At 41.3% G+C, this 22132-nt stretch overlaps 1 protein-coding gene and 1 long non-coding RNA gene across 3 annotated transcripts in view; one reads left to right on the top strand and one right to left on the bottom strand.

The window, feature by feature from the left end:
• The window catches only part of B4GALT5 (beta-1,4-galactosyltransferase 5), a 93381-nt gene that overhangs the window by 47053 nt on the left and 24196 nt on the right, over nt 1-22132 (bottom strand). The gene's annotated exons all lie outside the window — the stretch shown is intronic.
• LOC309871659 lies at nt 4336-12468 on the top strand. The gene is made up of 2 exons (XR_014315410.1): nt 4336-9290; nt 12082-12468. It is a non-coding gene; the product is annotated as an uncharacterized lncRNA (long non-coding RNA).

The following is a 22132-nucleotide window of genomic DNA, read 5'->3' on the forward strand; positions in this document are numbered from 1 at the left end:
TAAGCTTTGCCATACACTGTCTGCATAGACTTGGCCATGTTACTTAGCCTCTCTGAACCTCACTTTCCTCACTTACAACACGAAGCAAATAACACCTATCTCAGCGGGCTCGGAAGATAAGCAACACATGCAAAGTTCAAAGACCAGGGCCTTGTATGTGGCTGACACTCATGTGTTAGTTCAAAATTTATTGAAAGAAATCACTAAATTGTACACCTGAAACTAGCATTACATTGTATGTTAACTAACTGGAAATTTATTTAAATAAACACTCTTTTTAAAAAATTAATGGAAAAAAAAAAGAGAGAGAAAAAGCTGGTCCCTGAGCTGATGGAGGCCACAAGGCAGGGACTGGAGTGTACACACCCTTAAGTACCACGCACTGTTACTGGTGCTGTAACAGAAAGAAACCGAGGCATAAGTGTGAGCTTAAATCACATGTTGAAGAGCAAAGAAGACTTCTACCCCCACTCCCCAGCAGGCACAGAGGGAGCCGAATGGGGTGCGATTGTCTTTCCTTCGGCTCAGATGAAGGTCTGAGTCAGGATCCTGTGGTCCTGAGCTCATGAATAAATGTCTCAGTCCTGTGCGGCTTAGAAATAACAAATGTCAAACCCCTGAGTTAGTGATTAGGATAGAGTGGGCCTTTAGCAAGTCACAGTTATACTCTTTGTATGTGCCTTTGATTTTATTTATTTATTTATTTATTTTAAAGATTTTATTTATTTATTTGACAGAGAGAGATCACAAGTAGGCAGAGAGGCAGGCAGAGAGAGAGAGGAGGAAGCAGGCTCCCGGCTGAGCAGAGAGCCCGATGTGGGACTCGATCCCAGGACCCTGAGAACATGACCTGAGCCGAAGGCAGTGGCTTAATCCACTGAGCCACCCAGGCGCCCTGTGCCTTTGATTTTAGAATAATTTTAGATTTACAGAAAAACGGTGGCTATATTACAAAGAGTTCCCATACCATTATGACTTTTACCCACATTGTTATTCAGGTTGTGAAGACAGAGAAATGATTTCTAAGCTATTTTTTTTTCTTTCTTTTTTTCTAAGCTAATTTTAAAACCCAGGACAACGGTAAAGACAGTCACTCTGGGGAAATCCTACTTGAAGCACTGAAACACACCAGACCACATGAGCAGAAGCAATTTAACGGGTCTGTTTAGATGTGTCGTACAGTATGTTTAAAGGCAGATGTGAGGAGGAGGCGACAACGCTCATCACAGACGTAGCAACACCCTCTCAACACGAGCTTCAGCAGGCAACTCCTCCAGGCTTCAAAAACACTGCGTACGCCCCACAGGGCCCATCACAACACAGTATTTCCTAACCTACCAGAAAATGAAACAGTCTGTGGCCCAGACAGGAGTTCGTCCCATTCCTTCCTTAGTATCTGTTTTACTCCTAGCAGCTGCCTATCAGAAAGGCAATGTAAAAATATCATTTTACATTTTACAAAATAGAATTTACAGACTCAGAAGACACATGTCCAGACAACAGCTAGAAAAGCGGGAAATTAAGTTTCTGTTCCAGAAATTAAGTATGATTCACATTAACATTTGGACCAACGTTTTTCTTATTTCAGGCTCATTTTGAAGAACTCTAAAAACTTCCTGTCATAGACATTTCTGGGAAGTTTTTAAAACCTCATTCTTTTTAAGGTACTTTTTTTTTTTTTTTAATTTACCTGAGAGACAGAGAAGACGAGAGGGCAAGCAAGGGGTGGGGCAGAGGATGAGAGAGAAACTTAAGCAAACTCCTGGCTGAGCACAGAGCCCAACGTGGGGCTTGATCTCACAACCCGGAGATCATGACCTAAGCTGAAATCAAGAGTCGGACGCTCAACAGACTGAGCTAGCCAGGTACCTAGAAAGCCTTATTTTTTAAGAGTAGGAAGAAAGCATCATCTGAATCGAGGCATCAGAGTAACTCATGTGGAACGCTTGCTACAAGATGCCTGTGCAAGAAAACCGGCAGCATCTGGGCACCACAGAGGGATCTCTCCTCTTTGCCAGTGCTGGGATACTGTTCTGCAATCTACTCTGACTCAGCACCCAAAAGGCACGATGGGAAAAGGGAGGACCATAAAAAAGCCATGCATTAGTAATAAGAGCCTTGGCATCAAAGCAGAATGATTTGGAAAACAGGAGAATGTCTGCAGAGTAAGAAAAAGGGGAGCAAGCAGCTTAAATCACTTTTGGCAGTGTCACACCATTCGGAAACGTCCACTTGAAGCCATTTCTCTTCTTAAGCAGTCTTTTTCTCTTTTAGCCCTTAGTTTTGGGCCTAATTTGGGTCTCTTTATGTCCTTCCTACCTGAAATTCCAAATGGTTATTTACATTCTCCAAGAAGATCTCTCTGTGTTCATTTGCTCCTGTCAGCTTAAGGGCTGCAAGTGAGTCAGACCACAGTGAGGACAGACTGGCACAACACTGCTCTGCAGAAGAACGAGGAGATACCCCACAGGTGGCAACAGTCCCCATCACCTAGAAATCAAATCTGTCCTCTCAACTCTAGGGCAAGTGAACAGGTGACTTCAACTGCCCATTCACAGCAGTACAAATCCATGTACTCTTAATGGTATCTACCATCAAATGATCAGGCCAGAATGAAGCTGGAAAGCCACCCGATGATGGAAGGCAAGGACCTACATAATGCAGTCTTCATTCCACGTCTCTGGCACCAGGACAGATTAGGAAAACTAAGCCTACTCCTAGACCAGTGGTTCTCAACCAGAGGTGATTTTGCTCCCCAGGAGACATGCTGCAACACCTGAGGCGTTGTGGGTTGTTGTAGCTCAGGGAGAAAGGTACTACTGGATCTAGTGGTTTTTAAAAGGCCAGGGACACCGTTAGAATTCTGCAGTGTGTCTCCAAGAGCAAAGCATTATCCAGCCCAAAAAGTCACAAGTGCCCTTACTGAGAAACTCTGCATTTATTTTGTGTTAAAACTTACTTTTAAGTTAGCTGTTAAACTGTTACACAAAAACCATAGTAGTAATGTACAAATTAAGTTTATAATGGTTCATTTTAAATTAATAAACATATTTCTTCGAATTCCCTTTGAACTAAATGTGCCTGCTTTAATAAATGGAACACACATTAATCTTTTCTGCAACATAAGAAACAAAACACATGAACAAGAATTATATAAAGTAGCTTCTGCTTCTATGACTGAGTAGCCTGCTATAAACCAGGGATCCCGCAGAGAACAACTAGAAAAGCCAGATTTAAAAAGGTATGAAGACTGAGGAGAGCTGCTGAGGCAACCAGGACTTTAGGGCACCAGATCCTGGGGTAGGGCGAAGCCCTCAAAAGTGAGCCAGCTTACTGCAATGGGTTTTATCATTCAGGGCACTTGCCAATTATGGGTACCAAGAATAAGGGTGAGGGAGCAGGCAGTCTGGGCACAGGACTGGAGCCACTACTAAGAGGCAGAGAAACCAGCAGAACTTTGGCAACACCTCCTTGTCTGGAGAAACAAAAATAGAGATTTAATGGACCAGAATCCTAGTGAAAAGAATTGAGCCAGTTTTCCCCCCAGGAGATCTGCAGAACCCCACAGCTGCATAGGTTAGGAAGCCAAGACACCAAACAGAAAGCCTCTGAAGTACAGAGAAGAGTTCATCCACTCCATGTGCTAAGGAGACAAGGACTGAAGTCCAGGACACATCCTGCTGAACACCCCAGGTTCTAGAACTCCCACAGGGCTACTCCCTAAGAGTACAGGCCACCAGAAGTCAATGGAGCCTCACCATAGCCACACCCGACCTTCAGCGGCTCACTACCTGATCGATGAACAGATAGGTCCCCACCCTATTTGCCTGGCAAAGGGAGTAAGCCCACTTCAGATGAGGATGAAATCCTACAGGACGGCCGTTATTAATTTTTTCTTTTTTTACACAACATTCAGTTTTCAGCCAAAATTGCCAAGCATGCCAAGAGACTGGTCCAAATGACTGAATATCAAAAGAAGAACCAGACAACAGGAAAAGACCCACAGTGGTACATTAATGTATTAATATATTTAATACAATTAATACATTAATTTAATACATTCATACTATTAATACATATTATACATATGTATCAATATCATAATTATTATAAAATATAAAAATATAAATATATTTATATATAAATTTTATAAATATAAAAATATAATAATTATATTATACATATGTATTATACAATATATTGTATACATATTATATATACATTATACATATTATACATACATATTAATACATTAATATCACTGTGTACTAGTGAGTCAAAATTTGCTTCAGTCCTAAGATGCACTGTGAAGAAACTCTATGAAAGTGTGCCTTTTAAAAATCTGTGTTTACTGATTTAAAAAAAAGAGTAAAGATGAGGAAAAAAATGGAGAATTTCATCATAAAAGTGGAAACTATAAAAAAGTACCAAGTAAACACTGTAGAACCAAGAAATACAGTAACTGAAATTAAGAAGTTAATTGATGGGTTTAACACTGGATTAGATACAGCAAAAAAGGGGAATTAGTGGAACTTGATGTCAGGGCAATAAAAAATATCCACATTGAAGTCCAGAGAGAAGAACAGAAAAATACAGATTTGTATTTCTAAGGCTGATGAGCATCAGCCTTAGAAAGTATCTTGGCAAAGAGTATTTATGTGTCCACTGGATATTGTATGTGGAAATGAACACAGGTGTTACCTCTTTGACAATTATACAGGGTTTATGTTACTTCTCTGGAAAAGTAAAATAATCAGAACAATAATCCTAGGACTCAGTAAGAAAGATAGTGAGAGATTCTCCTCTTTTTAAAAAAGATTTATTTATTTGAGAGAGAGAGGAAGCATATGTGCAGAGTTTGGGGAAGGGCAGAGACAAAGGGAGAGAGAAACTCAAGCAGACTCTGTTCTGAGCTGCTGAGCATGAAGCCCAACATGGGGCTCGATCTCACAACCCTGAGATCAGAGCCGAGCTGAAACCAAGAGTTGGATGCTTAACTGACTGCGCCACCCACGTGCCCTGAGAGTCTTAACATAGTAAAGATCAAGAATCCAACAATTCTTAGTTATCTATCAATTTAAAGTTAAAATTATTATGAAAGATTGCAAACATACAGCAAAGCTGGAAGAATTCTGCAGTGAAGAGGGGCCTGAGTGGCTCAGTGAGTTAAGCCTCTGCCTTTGACTCAGGTCATGGTCTCAGGGTCCTGGGATCGAGTCCCGCATCTGGCTCTCCGCTCAGCAGGGAGCCTGCCTATCCCCCCATCTCTCCCTCACCCCCAGCCCTGCCCAGCCTGCCTCACTACCTACTTGTGATCTCTGTCAAATAAATAAAATCTTAAAAAAGAAAAAAAAAAAAAGGAAATTTGCAGTGAAAACCCATATACTCACAATCTTGGTTCTATTCTTTTCTTATCACAAATAATCCATCTAGCCATCCACCCATTCATCTCATTTTTTTCATGCATTTCCAAGTAAATTGTAGAGATCAGTAAACTGATCTCTAAGTACTTCAGTGTATCATTAGTAAGAGTTCAATATTTGCATAATTTTTCCCCTTCGGATATAAAGTTTCATAAAATGAAAGTGTGCGCTTGCTGAGTTTTGACAATTGCACACCTGCATAACCCAAATCCCTATCAAGACATGAAACATTACCATATTAACGTTTCCTCAGTCTCTTTCTGGTCAATCCCAACACTCATTTCTCCCTCCCAGAACAAGTGTCATTTCCAACCCACTCTTTTTCAGAAACGCATTTTGAATAATATTCGAGTCTATGGTGTGAGGAATCAATCTTAGAAAAGCAATGTTTAAAGAGATCATTTTAATTATAAGATATCAAATGAAAGCACATTCCTAAAGTTAAATTTATGTACTTATATATGTGAAGTTGGGAAAAAGTGACACCTTTAAATTTCTACAACTCCTTTAAATTCCCCTTTAAGTGATATTAATCTAACAGTTAACTTGCTACCAGTACCTTTTAATGTAGTAATATTCAGCCCCACAGAGGGCACACTGATTGGTATGCCCAACCTATGAATCCTTTAAACAACTAAGAAAGAACAGTTGTTAAATAAAGGATTCATGTTTGCTGAAATTCTATTTTTATTAATTCATAGAAGCATAAAATACCCTAGGGAAGGACGAATCCTCAGCCACGGATTTCCATTTTATCCATAATTTAAATTCCTTGAATACTTGCATTTCCTTCCTGCGTATGACCAAACCGAATCTTTCTTGGCAAGAATGGATTGTTCTGTCTGCTGTGAACTATAGTTACCTCACTTTATTGGGCAACTGGTTAATTTAACGTTAGATTAGCAGACTGCCTGAGCTGTGCTCCTAGGATATTATTTAACAACAGGTAAGAGCTGTAAATGATCAAAACACCGCTTGTTGAGTCAGGCAAAACTTCCTTGAGGATTAATTTATTATTTTAATTTCTGAGATGGCCTACAGACAGGGAAGTGTGAGTCATCCTGATAAAAACAAAGGGGCAGCACTATCAGCCTGACTTAGACATTTGTACTATATAAAACACATTCCAAAGAATGTGCTTCTATGGCCTATGATAAAGTCCACACTTTCACAGAGGACTGAAAACCTGACACTGGCGCTAGACTGTACTTTAACATTTTAAGTTAATATATAAAACCACATATACAATATGGGCTTAATTATGTTTCTGAAAAATTACACACATACTAAAATACAAACAACAACAAAAAAACCCAAAATGTTAACTGTAAATTATCTTTGGGTTATGAGATTATATGCTGCCCTTATTTTCTTTATGCTTGGCTTATTGGTCATTATTGGTTATTTTCCAAATTTTATACTTTCAATGTATTACTTTTATAATCCAAAATAAATATTAACTACTGGGGGAAAAAACCAAAACCCCAGCTGTGCCTGACTTGTAAATGATCCTTATCCCACTAGGATTATGGAGCTACAATGCCCTTTGTACCTGTTTTATCCTTGCTGCTCACCCCGAGGATGCATATAATCTGGTTTTCCCACTTGGCCCACGTCTGTAAGGACAGCAGACGGTACTTCACCTGTTTCAAACCTACGCCCCCACACTCATGCTTTCTCACTACCTTCAGTATATTCCCATTTGCCAAGTTGTTTTTTTTTTTAACTTATTCACTGTAGTCTGCATTATAAAAACAATAGGCATGTTGAGTGTGCTTTTTCTATTTATACACAAGCCTCTCTCTGCCTCAGCACCACCCACAAAAAATCCTGGTATCATCATATCCTCCTCAGCATCCAAAGGTAAGTTTATGAAAACCCTTGGTTTAACAACTAGATCGAGCGTAAGCTCTGGTCTTGGCACCGCCCCGAAGACTGAGTAAATCCTTCACCATCTCTAAAATTCCATTTCCCCACCTGTAAAATACAGAGGTTGTTCCAGTACTCTTGAATATCCTCTCCCACTCTTTTTACGCTGTAATTCTTCGAGCCTGTTCTATTCTGTATATGTAACCAGGTCCTGAAAGCACATCCAAGATTATAATCTCCCAGAGGGCAGAGTATCAGTCACAGGGGCAGCTAGCATTCACTGAGCAAGCGTGCTTACGGTTGCCAGGAGGCTCCTAAGCACTTCACTAGGAAGTAGGAACTTTATCACCCCATGAGAAAGCTGAAGCAGGAACAGAATGGTTCAGTAATTTGCCCCAAGTCACAAAACCAGCAAACTGGAGAGCTGGGACATGAGCTCAGAAGGTGCGGCTCCACAGCCCAATGCGGTATTTTCCCTCCTATGGGCAGGCACAGTTCCTCTGTCCTGAACAAAAAAGCAAACGCGGTACATGTCTAACTTGGGTGTTTCTAAAGGTAAGGCAGATGAGTGACAGACAGACTGGAAGAGGGAAGGGAGAGAGCAAGCAAGCTAGCTAGCTTGCTACACCTCTGTTTCGAGGAGTCTAGGGCCTGAGTACAAATATCCTTACTATTCTCACGGTTATACATCATTAAGAAACAAGCTTGCTTTCCTCAGCCACTTTCCAAAAGCCTGGCTGACAGTACGTTTCTTCTGAGATATGATCAGCTCAGCTCCATGGTCAGAGGCTGCGCAAATGAGGTCACGGTGCCAGTTCCACTCCAGGGCAGGCCTGCAGCTCTGCTTAAAGATGCTCTTGGCATCAGGAGTCGCCTGGGGGAAGCTCCCTAGTGCCCCTCTGCCACCTCGCAGACGCCGGACACCAGTCATGAGGGAGAGCGTCGTGAAGGGGGCAGAGGCACAGAACAAATCATCTCCGCACCGCGAGAATAACTCAAAACCACATGACGGGGACCCACTTTCAACAGAGCAATCAGCCACATCATGCCATTCTAAGAAGTAAGAAGACTGAGATGCGCTGATACACTGAGTCAACTCGAAACTGCTCCTCCTTGCGGAACATCAGACATCTTAAATGTAGTTCACGGAAGACCTCCGGATTTACATTAGCTTCCAGGGAGAAGTTTTGATCCTTGTACTTCAAAGTGCCCTTTCTGTATGAAGAGTGGAATTATGCTCAGATCACAGGGAGAAACGGGCTTATTCAACCTCTCTGCCGACCACTCCTGTGGGCCCATTCCAGGAATGCCTAAGTGGCCCTGTTTCCAGACAGCTAATAGCATCTATTCTTCTCCCAACGCTAGAGCTTAGGTTTCCTTTTCCTAAATCAAAAGGAAACAAAAACTGTAACTAAAAACTCAGTGTCATCAAATTTATCCTAATCATACAGAGGCAGCATAGACAGTCAAGAGAATAGGCTCTCGGGGCGGGGCGGGGGGGGGGGTAGCTTGGATTAAAATTACATCTCCAAACCTCCCACAAGTTATGTGACCTTGAACAAATTATTGAACCCCCTCCCAGCCTTGGTTTCCTCATCCGTAAAAGACCGACATCCCACAGAGGTAGAGTGTTTTAACAGGATAATACATGCAAAACACCTACAGAAAAGACTCAGCTAATGGAAACAGCGTCTGCTGCCACTGCCATGCTGGGTCACAGGACGATGGCACCGAGCTAGAAGGGGAGAGACAGAAATGCCATCTACTGAACAAGATAGTCACTTCTGGAAAGAGGCTTTCTCAGACATTACAGCTCCTATCTATGCTACAGGAAAGATTGAAGAAGGGGGAAAAAGACTCATGAGGATTATGTGGGTTTAATGTTTCACTTTGTGACCCACTCTGGTTAGCTAAAGATGTGCAGCCTTACAGGAAGTAATCAAGAATATCCTGTGTATTGAGAGACACGGAAAATAACCTAAAAAGAATTTCAGAAAGGTATGGTAACTGTATTTTCAGAATGCAAAACTAGGTGACGTGGCCCAGGCAATTCTTCCCCCCCAAAATGTGAATTTACTTATCAAAAAGTTTTATATGGGCTCTTTCCCCTTTTCTAAAACAATTCAGTCCTAAAGCCATTAGGTGGGGCCGCACCTAGGGGGGTTTCTGTGCTGAGGGGTCACAGAGGGAGGCCTGAGCACAGCAGGAGCCGGCTGCCCTCCCTGCAGTGTCAGGGAAGAAGGGGATGCTAGGGTGGGCTGCCGCAGGCCCAGCAGGGGGGAGAGGAGTGTCTACTGCGGGAGATGGGGCAGCCTGGTCCAGGGTGTCAGAGCCCAAGTGGGGTGCAGTGGACACCCATGCTGGCAGATGGGCTGGGGCAGGGTATGGGAGCTTAAGGGCGGGGCGGGGGGGGGGTGGTGAGGAGGGAGGAAAGCCCAGGAAAGGGAACTGAACTGTTCCAGGTGAAAAGGATATATGAACAGCGATAGGGGACGAAGCAGCATGGTACATACAAAGGATTCATCAACTAAGTAAATATATTAAGAAAAACGGGAGCTAGGATTCCACAGTCAGAAAAAAGAGTTATAAATATGGAAAGGGAGAAAACTAGCATGAACCCTGAAGCAATGGATTTAAATTGCAGGTACTAAGGTGAACTCCACAGTTTTCCGTTCATACGCAAGTAGAAATATAGATGTCAATGTGCGTATGTATGTACACATACATATATATATCCCATAACTTTATACATAGAGGCAAGAAGCCTTAACACTCCAATAGCAATAAGTGCCCTCAACCTGGATCTTGGCTTCTAAATATCCATTCTCCACTAGAAAGACTCAAGAGTTCTTTGGAGAAATAACTGATTCCAGGTTTGGGATAAGGAAGGCACAAAGTGCCTAGAACATGTTGTTATGGCAGAAGGTAAAACAGTGATGCCAACCTGAATTATTTTTGATATAGAAGACATTACTGGGGCAACTGGCAGCACTCTGATGGAGGCTGAAGGATTAGACAGCCGTAACGTATCAATGTCAATTTCTTAACTTCAATGGTTGGATGGTCCTTTGTTGGAATATGCTTATTTGTTGAAAAAAAAAAAAAAAAAAAGTCTAGTATTTGGGGAGTGATAGGAAATCACACCACCAAATGGTTCAAGAAAAAGTTGATGTACTGTAATTGCACCTTTTCTGTTCAGTTTGGGATTTCAAACTTTTTTTTTTTTTTTTTTTTAAGATTTTATTTGACAGAGATAGACACAGGGAGAGAGGGAACACAGCAGCGGTAGTGGGAGCGGGAGAAGCAGGTTCCCTGCAGAGGAGGGAGCCCGATGCTGGGCTTGATCCCAGGACCCTGGGATCCATGAGCAGACACTTAACAACTGAGCCACCCAGGAATCCTGATTTCAAAGTTTTTAAAAATCATTTTTAGGGGCATCTGGATGGCTCAGTGGTTAAGCCTCTGCCTTCAGCTCAGGTCATGATCTCAGGGTCCTGGGATGGAACCTTGCATCGGGCTCTCTGCTCATCGGAGAGCCTGCTCCCCACCCCTACCCGCCCCTCTCTCTGCCTACTTGTGATCTCTGTCAAATAAATAAATAAAATCTTTTTTAAAAAAATCATTTTTTGCTTCCTCCTCTCTCTCTGCCTGTCTCTCTGCCTCCTTGTGATCTCTGTCAAATAAATAAATAAAATCTTTAAAAAGGGGGGGGGCACCTGGGTGGCTCAGTGGGTTAAAGCCTCTGCCTTCGGCTCAGGTCATGATCCCAGGGTCCTGGGATCAAGCCCCGCATCGGGCTCTCTGCTCAGCAGGGAGCCTGCTTCCTCCTCTCTCTCTGCCTCTCTGCCTCCTTGTGATCTGTCTGTCAAATAAATAAATAAAATCTTTTAAAAAAATCATTTTTAAATAGTCTCACACATTTATCCAATTACATCACATTTTGTCTTATACAGTTCTCCTATGATGCTTATTTTGGGAGTGCACATTTGTTCCAAGGTAACTGATATATCTGACAACAATGAGCAGAACTATAAACTTCACATTTGCTTATGTGTAATTTCACCCATAAGGAACACCCAGATAACTATCCCCAGCTGAGCAGACATACACGCACTCACATACCCCAAATATCTACCAGCTACCTGACTTCACCAAGCAGGTGTCCGATACACGTCCGACGTGACATTTGGTTCTGCATCAGATAATCCTTCCACCACCAGGTAATAACTCACGGATTGGTTGGCCTGATGCCCACATCCGTGAGCAAACTTCTGGTCTCTTCAAAGTCAGGTGTTCTATTTTATGGTATTTCTCAACCATTTAATAGGTATAAACCTGTGCTCTGTTTTAATTAGTTTCCTTTTTCATTAGGTCTGTTTTTAAAAAATGAGTCACTAATAAAGTTCTTAAGTGTCGCGTACCTAAACTCATTGTTCCCATAAGCTCTATGGCTTTTATTCAACAATTGTGTGGAGCATGAGGATTTTTAGGAATGCTCAAGTCATGTTATAGCAGAACTAACTGTATTTAGTATAACCACCTTTACAAAGAATAACCTGCATGCTATCAATGATGTCCCTATTCTGTATGTATTAGCTACAGAAAAGAGGTGGAAAAAGAAAATACAACATTTAGTTGCAACCTAAATTTCCAGCAACTCGGAAGCAAAGGAATATCCTGAATTTTCATTCTGTTTCATAGTTCCAGATGGGATATTCCAAAGGTCTAGAAAAGCCCAGAAAGCCCAGGCCACACAAATTAACTACGTATTTAATTTCTTTAATTACAGATTTAGAAGGCACACCGTATCGCGCAGCTACATATGAAATCATGAGGGAAATAACAGCAGCAGTGGCCAGAGCAGCCCAACTGACCCTCTTTGTTTTATCTGCTCTGACTTACCTTTGAGAAACTTCTCTGTCAAAGTTTAGTTACTTCCAACAAACGGGAGAAAAAACACCAGACTGGAGAAAAATAATCACGAAGTACAACAAGATTTCTGAAAAAGTGTTTATTTCTACTTTGCTGAATCCAATCAAAGGAGGAACTAGATCAAATACTATACTTTCACATTAAATTAGTCACACTGGTATAGGATTTCATGAAATTTTAAATTCTTCCACTTAATTTTACTAATAATCTTTAGAAATGAGATTAAACCAACTTGACACCAAAGGGACTGCAATTTGGTGTAGTTTTTCGCGTATCAGTAAACAGAACAAGTATGTTTTCTTTATAGCTTTCAAGAATTCCCTTGCCAGAAATAATCTTCTAGCAAGACACTATGGTTAGTTATAGTAAGGGAAACACAGAACCAACCAGGAAAAGATGTTACAGCAGAGAAACTGCGAAAGGTTATTCCAGCACAAAACTCGCTACCACTCTTCCAAAATCAACTCTCTCAGACTAACAATTCCTAAGGTGCAAAATTTTCAAGTATCTGAGTGTGTATAAAGATCAGAAGGAAACCAAGAAATGAAAACACTTGTGAGGAAAACATGATTATGAATAAATTATTGTAATTTTATCATTGTTGAAGCTGATTTAATAGTTTAACAATATTGTTCAACAGAACAAGGGTGGTAACATTTGTGAGATTATAATTAAACATGATTCATTCCGGAATGTTTCTGGTGACACCAACTTACATAAATAATCTACTGGTAAGTTTGTTCAGATAGCACAATGAAGAGAGTCAATTTTTCACACATACAATACAATTTAAAACTATAGCCTCAATCTATGCTGACTGTTTAACTATTTTAATTTTAGAACTCTTAAATTAACCAAATAATACTAAAATCAAATCAGTGGTGGTAATGTTTAATTTGTGGATCTCGGGGGATGTTACTAAACACACACCACAAAATCTATGCCAAAATGAGTCCTAAAAGAGGTATTTTTTTCCACTTTCCTTTGCAAACTTTGTACTTGGCTTTGGTCAAGGCTGACATAAACAGCTACAGAAATTAGCAATACAGTCTCAGAAAAAAAGGTCATGGAAACCAAAGAACACAGGTTGGTTACCACCTGCGCAGGCACATTAGCAGTAATGGTCTGCTCCCAACGGCCCCTGAGGCTTCAGCATCCTTAACCCCAGCACCTGCTCCTCAAGCTCAGCAGAACCTTCCAGGTAACACCACAGCATGGAAAAACTTAGCCTTTGCAAACATGCTGACCTTTGTTCTTCTTGCACTGAATTCTGAGGTTTCAAATGAAGAACAGGGTAACAGAAAAAATTAAATCCTCCAGAAACTTCACTGCAATCAACTGCTTCAGCTCTGGTCTACTATGCACCTGTTCAGAGGAGCTGGTAATCCCAGCAGGAAATTTCCCGCTTTCCCTTCCTGTCCCTCCTCCAGCTAAGCTCTGTGATCAAGGGGCTGGGGAAGGGAGAAGGGACAGGGACTGGTGAACACCTAACTAGTATCAAGACTTGCAAACATGTGATAATTTCTCTCCTTTATGGTTGCAATAATCTTGCATTTATATACTGCTTATTTTCTGAGCAAAAATGAAATCAAATTATCAAATTACCTAAAAACTTTAAAAATCCGTTTACTAATTAGTGTAAGCCTATCCTCATGTTTTCTTTTCTTTTCTTTTCTTTTCTTTTCTTTTCAAAAGGGGAATCTTTGGACCCTTTACATCTTTCATAAATACAAAGGCCACATCAAAAAATTATCTTTGTTCGTGGGGATCCACTATACTATTCACTCTGCTTTTGCATAGGTTTGAAATTTTCTGTAGTAAAATAATTAAGGAAAAAAGTTATCTCAAACATAAAGCCAACCAGAAAAGTAGCTCTCTTACCTAAGGTTAATTCTCAATAGAGTTCAAATAAATCCAGATTTTCTAACTCACACAAATCTTAAGATTTCTCAATACTTAAAACCAGAATGAAAAAGCCAGACAAACCAAGTCAATGATGAAATAGGCAATTAAGCCAACAGCAAAGCATTTCACTTCCCCTCTCATATACATTCGCTTTCTCTCTCTCTCTCTCTCTCTCACACACACACACACACACACACACACACACACAGCACAACAGAGGGTTCTAGCTGTGCCTTCCAGACAGAGAAACTGATGGGTGTTGGTCTAGCACTGATCAGCTCAAGCTGTTATTGAAAATACAATCTTAGTGACAGAGGCAAGGTCATTTCCATCTTCCATCCAGCAGCATGAAGCACCAGAGACTCCTTATGAACAACGGTCTTACTTTCCAAGCCATCCACATGGACTTCCAATTTCAGAAAAGTGTTTTTTATCTTCATCTCTCCCTGGATGAAGTAAAATATAAAACAATTTCTCATGTCCTAGGCAAAAACTACCTCTCAAATTAAAGACTGGCAAGCATATTCACAGCATAAAGGTATAACTTTTATAAATTTGAAAATACCAAAGCCATTAACCTCAATATCTTCCTCATTAAAAATTAGAAACAATGTCCCCAGCAATATAAGAGAATTACTTTAGCTGCCCCATCCCAAATTTGGACTGATTATTTTCTTATGTTTATCCTTTTTTCATCTAAATGTCAAGTTTAGGTACCAGAGAAAACACTGATAAATTTATCTATGACTTCCAATTGCAAAGCATTATCATACACACAGTATGTAGGACACAAAGCACTTGGAAGGGTTCAAATCCTTGCTGAATACAAATCCGGCAAAACTTGAAACTTTTACTTGTCATCTGCCCACAAACCAGGCCTCCACATCACCAAACATCTGACTGTACTGGGGCATAATTAATCTAAAAGTATGCTATGAATCACATCTATAAATCATTGTGTTTTTTTTTTTTTTAAATTTTTTTTTTTTAAGATTTTATTTATTTATTTGACAGACAGAGATCACAAGTAGGCAGAGAGGCAGACAGAGAGAGAGAGAAGGAAGCAGGCTCCCCGCTGAGCAGAGAGCCCGATGCGGGACTCGATCCCAGGACCCCTGGGATCATGACCTGAGCCGAAGGCAGCGGCTTAACCCACTGAGCCACCCAGGCGCCCAATCATTGTGTTTTTATTTGATCCTTTTAGTTCCTCACCCTGAAATCTCAGCGGTTAGCACGGCCCTGGTTAACATACCCAAACAAGCAGAACGGGCTAACTGTATTTTTCAGCACCTCAGATCTGTCCACCTCTACTTCACTTCCCTGACTTAACAAATAAACATTGATTAAACACCTACTGTGTGCCAAAACAGTGTTCTAGACGGGAATACAACAATGATCAAGAAAGATAAGTCCCGCTCATTGAACACTGATTTAGAGGTCTGAGGATGGGCAGGAGTACAGAAATTGGCCACTGAAGAGATAAAGGAAAAGAGCTACCTCGTCCGTGCTGGAGGGACAGGAGAGGAGTGCCATAAATGAAGCCAGAGAGGTAGGCTGAAGCTAGATCATGAAAGGCCTTGGAAGTTACAACAGTAAGTCTGAACTCTATCCCAAGTGTAATGAAAGCCACTGAAGGGTAGGAGACAAATTCATCATGTCTGACAAATCCCTCCTGAGCACCTACTCAGTGCCAGACTTGTATTCTAAAACCGACACTCTTCAGGGTAGAAGGGAAGAGGCCTTGGCATGTAAATTCATGCGTCCTCCACTGGTCCAGAGCGCACCAGTGTTATAAAGAAACTTCAGGTCACTCAGGAGATAAACAGCAGACACATTCCTTGTAAATACGACCACCACCAAAAACTGGCACAACCAATGAGCCAATGGGGTAGGAAATTAAATGTGTTTTCAAGAATTTCTTAAAAGCGGGGTGCCTGGGTGGCTAAGTGGGTTAAAGCCTCTGCCTTCAGCTCAGGTCAAGATCCCAGGGTCCTGGGATCAAGCCCCGAATCAGGCTCTCTGCAGAGTGGGGAGCCTGCTTCCCCTGCTCTCTCTGCCTGCTTCTCTGCCTACTTGTGATCTCTGCCTGTCAAATAAGTAAATAAATAAATAAATAAATAAAACATTAAAAAAAAATTTCTTAAAAGCTTTTTTGCTGTCTTAAATACCTATAGTTAAATCATACTGACTAATATGTCTGCAATTAAGGAATGTTAATACCAACTGAATAGCTGAACTGGACTGAACCAACCTTCAAGTAAACACACCCATCTAGGAGTATAAAACCATTCAAAACTGAGTGTTTCTTACTATGGGGAAGCTGTACTCCCTAGCTGAATACTTAAAATGTAACACAGCTATGGTGTCTGCTTCATTCTCACTGAACCCCCAGCCCCAGCGCACTGTAGCGATGTAGTACATCATAAAGATTAAGTTAATGAAGTTATTAGCTCTAACAGTCAAATCAGGCAAATGGAAAAGCCAAGTTTATGTATTTTTTTCTTTCATTACAGGCCTCACAACATAAACCTTTCTGAGTACCCACCTGTCTTTAATCGCTACCATTATCATTCACATTTAGGTAAATACATTTGCAATTCAGCTGGTACCCAGGACAAAAAAATAAAATTGCTATATTTTACCTTGAGTTATAGGAGTTCAGCAGGTTTTACAAATTAGATTTTTCCATACTCCTCATTCTTTAGCACTCTGTTCATTTTCTGATAATGTTGTTTATGAAGGAAACGGGGTTGGTGGTGATTGGGGGGGAATCCTGTGGTTTGCATCACACACCTCCCAGTCATGCAGGGCCTGTCCTGGCAGCCTATTCCTCACCTCCATGGGCCACCCTGTGCCTGTGCCGATGACTGGGAGGCACGGGGAAACAGAATGCCCATCCTTATTCTGGTGAATAAGGAATTACCGATTTTCACCGAATCAGAAGACAGAAAACAAACAAACAAAACCCCATGCTTGATACCAAACAGAAAATCATACCTCCATGTCATCATTCCTAAATAACAAAATACAAAGGTGCTGGCTGGTTAATGGAGATTTGGGTTTTTAAAAAAGCCAAGAAAAACATACTTTTCCCTATCTTAAAAGTCAGCAGCCCCTTTCACTTCTGTATGATGAGTCCAGTGTTTCACTAACTATGTTCACCAATCTATAATATTTTCCAACTTTCTCTTCTACGGGGTATGTTTGGTTTTTTTTTTAAGATTTTATTTATTTATTTGACAGGCAGAGATCACAAGTAGGCAGAGAGGCAGGCAGAGAGAGAGAATGAAGGAAGCAGGATCTCTGCTAAGCAGAGAGCCTGATGCGGGGCTCAATCCCAGGACCCTGGGATCATGACCTGAGCCGAAGGAAGAGGCTTTAACCCACTGAGCCACCTGGGCACCCCTCTACAGGGTATGTTTAATCAGTAAACTGTATTGTCCTCAACATCAAAAATCTGTGTCTCAACATCTGGCCTTGCCTTACATGGGCTTTCAGAGAACTGCAACTAGAGGCAGAAATGTATGCTTCAGTCCTATTAAACAAAATAATTAACAAAAAACATCAAATAAGATATGGACAGCCCCCCTTCTATCAGAGAAAGTCCTAGGACCCTTCTAAGACTTGAAATAGTTAACACAATCCACAGAGCATGTCAAGTGTGACAAAGAGTAACCATTTTCAAGATTTTATTTATTTTCGAGAAAGACAGACCAAGCAGAGGGAGGAGGAGAGGATGAGTATCTCAGGCAGACTCCATGCAGAGCCCAATTCAAGGCTCCATTTCACAGTCCTGAGATCATCACCTGAGCTGAAACCCAACTTAACTGACTGAGCCACCCCAGGCACCCCGAAGAGAGACCATTTTAAAGACAAAGAGAAATCAAGCAACCAGCATCAAACTTAAAAGAGGTTAAGAGCAAGATAAACCCAAAACCCTTGATGCCTGCTTCCTCAATAAATCAGATCAGTAGTAGATTGTGCAGGAAATGCCTTTTGGTAACTTAAAAACATTTAGAAGTGCCTGTAAGACCTTCACAGGCAGAAGAAGTAATAGGCAAGCTGTAGGGAGCAAAAGTTAAGTGATACTTAGAGACTAGTACATTTTTAAAAGTACAAACAAAAGAAAAAGAGATAAATTGAATCTCATTAAAATTAAAAATTTTGCACATCAAAGGACACTGTCAAGAGACTGCAAAGACAACCCACAGAATGCGAGGAGTTATTTGCAAACCATACATGTGGTAACGGTTTAATATTTAGAAAATAAAGAGTTTCTCACAGTTCAACAACAGACAATCCAATTTAAAAAAATGGGCAAAGGACCAGAACAGACATTTCTCCAAATAAGATACACAAATGGCCAATAAACACATGAAAAGATGCTAATCATTTGTCATTAAGAAAATGCAAAGCAAAACCACAATGAGCAATCACTTCACACCTACTAAGATGCCTATGCTTTTTTTTTTAAGATTTTATTTATTTATGACAGACAGAGATCACAAGTAGGCAGAGAGGCAGGCAGAAAGAGAGAGAAGGGGAAGCAGGCTCCCTGCTGAGCAGAGAGCTCCATGCGGGGGGCTCGTCCTTCCCAGGACCCTGAGATCATGACCTGATCCTAACGAAGGCAGAGGCTTTAACCCACTGAGCCACCCAGGCGCCCCGATGCCTATGCTTTAAAAACAAAAACAAACCCCACAAAGACACAAAACCAAAAAAAAAAAAAGGAAAATAACAAGTGTGCCCAGGATGTGGGAAACTGGAACCCTCATCCTCTGCTGGTGGGAATGTACAATGGTGTGCAGTCCCTGTAGAAAAGTCAGGCAGTTCCTCAAAAAATTAACTAGAATTACGTAACCTAGCAATTGCAATCCTAAATATATACCCAAAAGAATTAAAAACAGAGGCTCAAATAGACATTTGAACACCAAAGGTCAGAGTAGAACTTACTCACATACCCAAAAGGTGGAAACCATTCGTGTGCTCATCAACAGATGAAAAAACAAAGTGTGGTGGCAGACACTTACAAGGGAGTATTACACAGCCATAAAAAGAACAAAGTTCTGACACACGCTTTCACATGGATGAGACTTGAAAACATGATGCAAAGTGAAATAAGCTAAATACAAAAAGGACTGTATGACGATTCCACTTAGGTGAAGCACCTAGAAAAAGCACAAACTTCATAAAGACAGAAATTAGATCAGATGGTAACAGGGGCTGAGGAAAGGGGAATTATTGCTCAGTGGGATCAGAGTTTCTGCTTGAGGTGATGAAATTTGGGGGAACATCAGTGACGGTTGCATAACTCTGTGAATATAATTAAAGCCACAGAATTACACATTTAAATTACCAAAATACGTAACAAACATCATATTATATGTAGTCACCCCAAAGAAACAGCAAGGAAAACAAGTCCAAAGTAGCATGGGGCAAAACGAATTCAAAGTCACTTCAGAATCAGGATTAACAGAAGCAGTGATCCTTCCCCCAGAGTAAATCTAATCCCAGGAATGAAGGGGCTGGCTGGCCAGACAACAGTTATCCTCATTCGTTTCATTAACTATTTTAAGTACGTACAATGTGCTAGGCACTATCCTGGCACAAGAAAATCACAATCACAATCACAACCCAGAATACTTTCCTATCACTACTCTCTCTATAGGTTATGAGGATACGGATAAAGTGAGTTTTTCTTAAGTTAAAAGATTAAATGCTTTTATTTAAAGTACACAGTTTCATAACGAGTACATGAAAAATTCTACTGCAATCTTTGGTCCACATGGTTTAACTTCTTTAAGTTGCCAATTTGTCATCTTCTAAACTGGAATAAAGAATTTTTTTTTTTTTAAATACACAAATGTGGGACGCCTGGGTGGCTCAGTTGGTTAAGCAGCTGCCTTCGGCTCAGGTCATGATCCCAGGGTCCTGAGATCGAGTCCCACATCGGGCTCCTTGCTCAGCAGGGAGCCTGCTTCTCCCTCTGCCTCTGCCTGCCTCTCTGTCTGCCTGTGCTCGCTCGCTCTCTCTCCCTCTGTCTCTGACAAATAAATAAAATCTTTAAAAAAATAAATAAATACACAAATGTGACCACATCACAGCAATTAGGAAAATACTATTTTCTGGCTTCAGAGGACAATGGTCTACCAATCAGAAAACATAGTGGTGCCTGGGTGGCTCAGCTGGTGGCTTAGTTGTAGTTGGGCTGGTTGGATAAGGCTCAGGTCATGATCTCGGGGTGGTGGGATCGAGCCCCTGCATAAGGCCTGATGCTCTGTGGGGACTCAGCTTCGGATTCTCGCTCTCCCTCCCCTTCTGCCCTTCCTCCCGTGCACGCTTTCACTCTCAGATAAATACATAAAATATTAAAAAGAGAGAAAAGAAAATATAAACATCACAAGCCCGAGTACAATTTAGACACAGCGCCTAGAAGGAGAACTCCTCAAAATGGGATAATGAGCAGTTTTATGAGGAAAAAAAAAAAAAATTCCTATTTTCCCATCTTTCCGAGCGCACGGTTGTTCAACAATGAGAACTGAGCTAAAGGTTTAAATGTCTATTAATCATACTTTTAGGACCATCTGGAGGGTGAAGAACACAGTTCCCTCTTTGTATCTGTGTGTTTACAGCTCTTTAATAAATATAATAAACAGTCGTGCTCACTAGCAGAGCCTCGATTAATTTAAGTTTTAAAACACAACACTGAGCTTCCCTACAATCCACGCCTGCCTGTACCTGACATCCCACAGCATTTTCATCACCATAATTAGGCCAGGAATCGCCTCTGAGAACTGTTCATAATTGATGACAGTAACTAAGGCAACTCAGGAACAATGACCAGCTTCCCTTCTAGTCGCCGCCGAGTACCTGGTATCTGTAACCTGGGAAGGAGGAGGAACAGTAGTACCGGAGTCTAGTAACTGCCTACTCAAACTAACGAGGGCCGGGGGACAGGACTCTAAAAGATTCCGGTGGGACTCCTGTGCCTGGGAAAACACTGCATTCAGGGGATCAGCAGGAGGCATGCGTGTTCTTTGGATGAAGCCACAATATAAAAAAAGAATTTACTGGGTCAAAATGTAATATTCAGGGGCGCCTGGGTGGCTCAGTGGGTTAAAGCCTCTGCTTTCGGCTCAGGTCATGATCCCAGGGTCCTGGGATCGAGCCCCACATCGGGCTCCCTGCTCAGCGGGGAGCCTGCTTCCTCCTCTCTCTCTGTCTGCCTCTCTGCCTGCTTGTGATCTCTGTCAAATAAATAAATAAATCTTTAAAAAAAAAAAAATGTAATATTCATTTCCACTTAACATCAATTACCTAGGAGAGGGAGGATGGGCCAGGAGCTAATGAGTCCAGGGCTCGCTGTCATGCTTAAAAGCAAAAGTGTGAAACTAGGGAAAGGACGGATTTAGCAGATTAAAAGTTAAAAGGATTTCCCCAAAAACAAAGAAAAACAAGAAGTGGGGGGGGGGGGGAGGAAAGGAAAGGAAAGAAAAAAGGGGGGAAAATGGTCTTAACATCCTGAAGATATTGCCACAAAATTCTTTTTAGTTTTTCCCTTGACTAAGACAATACAAATTTTTGTCATAGTGATTTCAAACATACAGACTTCAGTGCAAAAATTCTTTTTAGGGCAAGTGTCTGCAAACAAGAGACCACAGGGTGTAAACTTTTCCATCACCCTGAAGGGTAAAACCGGGCCGTGTGCAGACTCACGCAAACACCTCATCCCTCCAGCAGTGCCACCGAAGCCACGGCTCAGCACTTCATCCAAGATGGGAAACCAAGTGAGGGGGCACCTGCATTTTTAAAAATGGGGTGCTTTAACTTGACCTAAGTTGTCACACCTTCTTCTACTTCAAGATTCAACCCACACTTGCTGAGATTCATGTAACCTCAGATCTGAAAGGGACCCTAGAATCTGTACTGTCACCAATGTCCGTTTACAGAGGAGAAAAAACTGAGGTAACACTTCCCATCTAGTTACTGGTATAGCCGGACTG

Source organism: Mustela nivalis (genome assembly GCF_964662115.1).
Source record: "Mustela nivalis genome assembly, chromosome: 8".
Lineage (NCBI taxonomy): Eukaryota > Metazoa > Chordata > Mammalia > Carnivora > Mustelidae > Mustela > Mustela nivalis.